We start from the raw sequence: 5,984 nt of genomic DNA, 5'->3' as shown, positions 1-5,984 counted from the left end.
CTTCCCAACTTTGTTGGACCTCAGTGTACGTCAATTCTTCGTCTTAGCATCGCGTGCTTTTAAAGTTGGTTTTGTTTTATCACTTTCTCGATTAAAACCGTTTTCCAAATATCTTCTCACCATCTATTCTAAGTCTATTTTCAGCACTATATTGTGTAAACCTTTTTAAAAGATTCTTTTCTTATACAGTGGGTACCCAGCAGCGAAGTTTTGTATTAGTTTCAGTTAACTTTAAATTATGCATTTTACAGTGCTGAGAGGGTTCATCCCAAAATTAGTTTACTGTGGAGAGAACGTATACTGAAAGTAAAGGAAATCATAAACCCGTTGACACCCCGGCGTTATTTAATATTGTTTAGATAGGCGTCAGCAATGAGAGAGAAAACTAGTAATAAGATATAAATAACTAAACATTAAGCATTCTATTATAGCCCTGTCTTAAGAAATGTACTTAGAATTACATAAGGCAATTTTAATTCACTGTTTTGGAGAGAATGGGGAATTAGGTCAGTAACTTCGAGGAATTCCCGTGTGTCGAGATTTCAAGGCCAAGAATCATCACTTTGATTTATTATCATTATTATTATTATTATTCCTTTATTTTTGCTATTTCCTGCAGTTAATATCAACCGAAATATTGAGGTTGCTGCATCCTAGTTCTTTAGCTCCCACAAAAAACAAAAAAACAAAAACAAATTCAAAGCACCTTTATGGAAGCTGTTTCAACCTTTTTATACGAATAATAGAAAATTACAAATTTGATACCCAGCATGGAAAAATCACCCTACTCTCCCCAAATAAATATAAGATACAAAAATGATAAACAATGATAATAAGGTAGAAAAATCCTCAAGTACTTGAACGATCAAAAATGAGCACTGCAATGTAGGACACGACGGCCCTGAACCATAATAAGTTGCGTCATTTTCGACTTGGTAACATCGTACAGTAGAGTCAAGGGACAGAATACGAGATTTGTTTTCAGTTTCTTTTCACTTAATCTTTTGAATTCAGTGCGTATATGTTGGGTTTCGTAAGTGTGCTTAGTGATAGTACTCTTAGTTCTTCATTTGTTTCCTGGATCTTTTATGGTTACACGGCTAGAATATTCGGCCTTGAAACAAAGATAAGCTAAAGTGAAAATGGAAGTTGGTACTAACGTCATTAGTAACTTCAAGGGAACAAATTAGGCATTTGTTCTGCGCTTGAGTTTTCATATGTTTTGACCAGAAAGTCAAGGCAGTACGGAAAAGTGACTTAAAGTGACTTCGATAAGTTGTCATCTCAGTCGTTTTCTTGAGTTGACCTACATCAATCAAGAAAGTGAAATTGGGGAAACTAATTTAAAAATGATTAGCAAAGGTAAGATTTAACGCGAAATAGATGTAAAGGCGTTCATGAAGATCCAAGGCTTTAAAGAGCATCGTATGTCAACATTAAATGATTCTGTTTCAGTAGTAGTGACGAGTGACGACGGCTGAATAAAAAACAAATAAATCAGATGAAATTAGATTTGTGTGCAATGTTATAATGAAGAGGAACGGAATCTGCAGAAACATTAATTTTGAGAGGGTTGCTGGAAAGACCTTCTCGTTACGTATTTATTTGCTATCTGACACAGAGATGCATGTCTGTACTTATTTATAACTGTTCATATATATGCATATGCATTCTTCCTCCAGTAATTTAAGGTCTGTCCACATGGTCGAACAATGTCCGACGGACAAACATTGTTACCAATTAACAGTTGTCTGCCGGTCTTTACCTTGTTAACAGAGTAAAAACAGTGGTATACAACCTCATCTGGTACCACTGCTGGTTACCTGATCTACTGCCATCGTTTCAACTCTTATGACGTAATCCTGCTTCGCCTATGATATGGTAACAGTGTTTGTCCGTCGGACATTGTTCGACTGTGTGGACGCACCTTCAGACATCCATTAGAGGGGTAAGTGGGAGAAAAAAAGTCCTAGGCGTTAATTCTGTAACTATTGAATAAATGATGAATACGCTGCAGAAAACCTTCGTAACCTCTTAATCATAAATCCTACGCGGAGGAATCATCAGGAGAGCGACAATCCCCTTTTACGTAAAAGTCATTCACTTCGTAATTGCATGCCTCTGGTTTTAGTGCTGACACTTCTCTTATACCCTTTTATCCATTTTTTATTTTATTTTACATACCTGTAACCCAATACCAATACTGTAACCCTATGCATTATGACAATTTTGCTATTATCTGTGTTTCTACGTTTTATTCCTATGCTTTTCTTCTTCTAAGATATCAAGCCATTCATTTCGTTTAAATGTCGAATTCACTAATACCTCGGGCATGCCTTACACCCAACAGATGTTACATGTGATAAATGTTCCTTCGCTGCCCTAGAGCAAGAGCCCTAGTCAGCACGAGGCCGGCTTAATCTAAAACTAACTGTGGTGATAGCTGGGTACGGGAAGTCAAAGTTAGTGTCTATCAGTTTTTAAACCAAAGCCCATGCAGTTGTTCGAATCCTGGTCGGTGCAAGAACACTTACCAGTTATGATTTACTTTGAGTATAAGTTATTCCCAAGGTATTAGACGACACTTGTGCCTTAATAGAATGGGACACTAACGTCTAGGAATCAAAAGCTAGAGACGCATTTCTTGTATTATGCCATACCGAAACTGTTATATTGCTAAGGGCACGAGTAGCCAGAAACTCGGACGTTACGCCCTGAAGCTTTAAGAGGAAAGAGAAGACTTAAAAACTGTTGGATGCAGAAGAGGTATTGAAAAGGAAAGAATGGCCTGCATATCCAGGAAACGTCAGTGTGCACGAAACCCATTTTCTTTGTACCTTGCATGCGAGATAAAGGTGAATTACGGTGGCCTTGCATGAATGGCACAGTGTAGGTTGGAGGGGTGAGGGTTGGTGGTGGGGTGGCTGATTCGAAAAGTTGTTGAACTATCTTTGAAGGTTACTAATGGTGTGTAAGTTATCTTATCAATGAGTCAATGACTCTGTTAGGGGTAATGGCTTGATTTTGAAGTATGTTTATATAACTTCATTTAACGACAGAGGAAATCTGACCTTAATGGTGACGATTATGATAAATGAAGTTATCTAAATATATGATTAGGAATTACGACGCCTTGTTTAGTTTGAAAAGAGAGAGAGAGAGAGAGAGAGAGAGAGAGAGAGAGAGAGGAGAGAGAGAGAGAGAGAAAAGCACAAACATCGTAGCACCACTTACCTGATGGCCAGCATGTAAGGCTGTTTGTATGGAGTCGATGGCCATACTGAAGCAAAGTGCCGTGAGGAAGATGAGTGTAGTAAGCATGGACAGAACTTCCAGTCTTGCCCATCCAAAGGTGTTGTGTAGTGATTCCGGTCGGGAACATAACTGGAGATTAATAATAATAATAATAATAAAATAATAATAATAATAATAATAATAATAATAATAATTAATATAATCAATAATAATAATAATAATAATAAAATAACCCAACCAAAAGTCATTTATCCACTGATTAATTATTTGCATTTTATGGAAATTTACTTATTTATTTGTCAGTTGCAGTTTACTCTTGTTATGGATAACTTTTTCTTCCATGTCGTAAAATTTTTTTTAATGTTTTTAATTTCTTATTAAATGTTGATAACTATTCGATTTTTTTTAGTTCTTTGGGCGACTTATTGAATAGTCTGGACGTACAGTAAACATTCCCTAGCCATAGTTCTAGTTGTGGTAATATGGAAAGGAAGCGAAATTAAATTTAGGCTAAAGGCCTAGCGCTGGGACTTACGAGGTCATTCTTCACTGAAAGGGAAATTAAGAGTAAAATAGTTTTTAAAGGTGTAACAGAAGGAAAGCCTCACATTTATGTAACAACAATTGTAGGGACAAGGTGGGAAGTAAGGTGGAAGAAAGAGAATATGAACGGAGGTACAGTAAAAGGAATGGCATGGCTCGCAGCTAGGGGCCGAAGTGACCCCTGCAAAAGAACCTTAAGTAATACCTACAGTGCACCGCGTGAGGGGCACTGCAGGCACTAACTTCCCTACGGAGAACTGTGGTAATGTAACAATCTGAATAATTGTGACATGTTCCGATATTTCGAGTTTATTTGTTTCTTTAAAATTCTAGTAGCAGATTTAGTGTTTTGTAATTGTACCGCAGATGCATTACAATCGTTTGGCCTGTGGTTCTTCTCACGTTGAGCCTTCAATATCATTATTCTCCAATTACGTCCAGATTACTGTTGATTAAAGCACTGTATTACATGGTATGTGTCACAGGTACGGCGGCACTTATTGTCTACTTAAAACTCGTCATCTCGTACTGTCATGTTCCTCCTTATCTGTGGTGAGCATTTTATGGTGTCACCTGTCATCACTCTGGTTTTAGGTTTCCTCCTGGAAGTCGTGTTCATCTTTTACCTGAGATCTTGGCCACGGCTCTTCTCTTATATTATATATTCGAGGATATTCGCTTCGTCATCTTCTGGGGACATTTGATACCATGATCTCTGTGGTCCTACGTTGTTTTTTTCTTCTTTTATTACACTTCCAGTATTTGTTTCTTCTAGTTTTTTCTGCGACTTTGTTATTTTGGCAACGTGTTACTGGTTTTGTTAGCAGCATGTTACTGTTTTTTTTTTTTTTTTTTTTTTTTTTTTTAACTTGAATGAATGTGTCATTATTTTCCTTTTCCTTAAATATTCCAATATTTCTTTTAGAATTTTAGGAATGCTTTGACACAATGTTTTTCATCTGTTAGAATCTCGCTGTAAGGATCAGTTGATTATAGAACTAAAACTATCTTTATTTCTGTCATAATTTGAGTGCATAATTTGCATCCTCGTGTTTTGGAGAATTATTTCCAGTTTGCTCACTCATGCCTTCCCTTTATAAATTTATCCCATAGCTATTCCCATTTGCTGATTTTAGTTATCCCCTTTGGGAGACTCCTCATCAACTTATTAGTTACACAAAAAATTTAGTTACAAAAAAAAAAAAACACTTGCGTTTAGGCAAAATTTCTAATTATTATTAAAGTTTTCCCAATTAAATATTGGAACAGGTGGAAATCTCTTAAGTTCCTTTGAACTCAACCCAAGGTATGTTTGTAAAATATTAAATCAGTCTATTTAGTTACTTTAGCTCTTATTTTCTCTTGTGGAAGGAAAAGTCGTGCATGGACTCTGTTAGCGTTCTAGGAACTTTCGATTCTCCTAAAACATTGCCTATAAAAAATACTTTTATTGCCGGTAAATGTCGAAATCATCGAGGTCATAGTCCGGAGAATAACAATAGCAAAATGGACAGTGGGGAATAATAATAATAATAATAATAATAATAATAATAATAATAATGATAATAATAATAATAATAATAATAATAATAATAATATTCATTGTATATATTTTGTTAGGTGTACCTATAACTGGTAAAGTGGAAAGCTAACTTCCAAGAAAGACTGATGTACTTCCTCCCAGACATTTGGTATCTACATCTCGCTCTGGTGCTCGACTTGGTTTTTCGAGCCCCTGTACCAGTTTGTATAGTAAATATGAGCGTGGTTATGGTCGTGCAAGCATACTTTATGTAGAGAAATGTGTGTTTCATGTCTCCGATGAGAGGAAACGGTGAAAAGTCTCTTACCTTCATGGTGAGCAAGCACCCTGTGAGTGAAAGCAGATTATAGAGCGCATGATAGGCCTCCACCCTGAGTGTGAGAGAGTGCGTCAGATGGGCTGCAGCCAACAGGACCACCGAAAATGCGAGCGTCAGACACAGCACGAACCAGAGTTCACGGCGGGAATATGACGGCGGAACTGCCCTTTCTCACCCATGGTGTTCTCTTCCCGGCCTCTGGCGACGAAGTGGGCAAGTCAACGAGAGTCCTTTGCTTGAGGAGTCCTGGCACACTCGTGGAATGCAGATGAAAGTCGGCTTACGAAAGATTAAGGATCCTAAGGGCTTGCTTGATTCTGGGAG

At 37.1% G+C, this 5,984-nt stretch overlaps 1 pseudogene; it reads right to left on the bottom strand.

Annotated features, from left to right (window-relative positions):
* LOC135223579 (proton-coupled zinc antiporter SLC30A1-like) overlaps positions 1-5,984 on the bottom strand; it is a 12,973-nt pseudogene extending 6,989 nt beyond the window's left edge.

The sequence above is a fragment of the Macrobrachium nipponense genome, chromosome 10, assembly GCF_015104395.2.
Source record: "Macrobrachium nipponense isolate FS-2020 chromosome 10, ASM1510439v2, whole genome shotgun sequence".
Taxonomy (NCBI): Eukaryota; Metazoa; Arthropoda; class Malacostraca; order Decapoda; family Palaemonidae; genus Macrobrachium; species Macrobrachium nipponense.
This window is presented reverse-complemented; position numbering and strand designations above follow the sequence as displayed.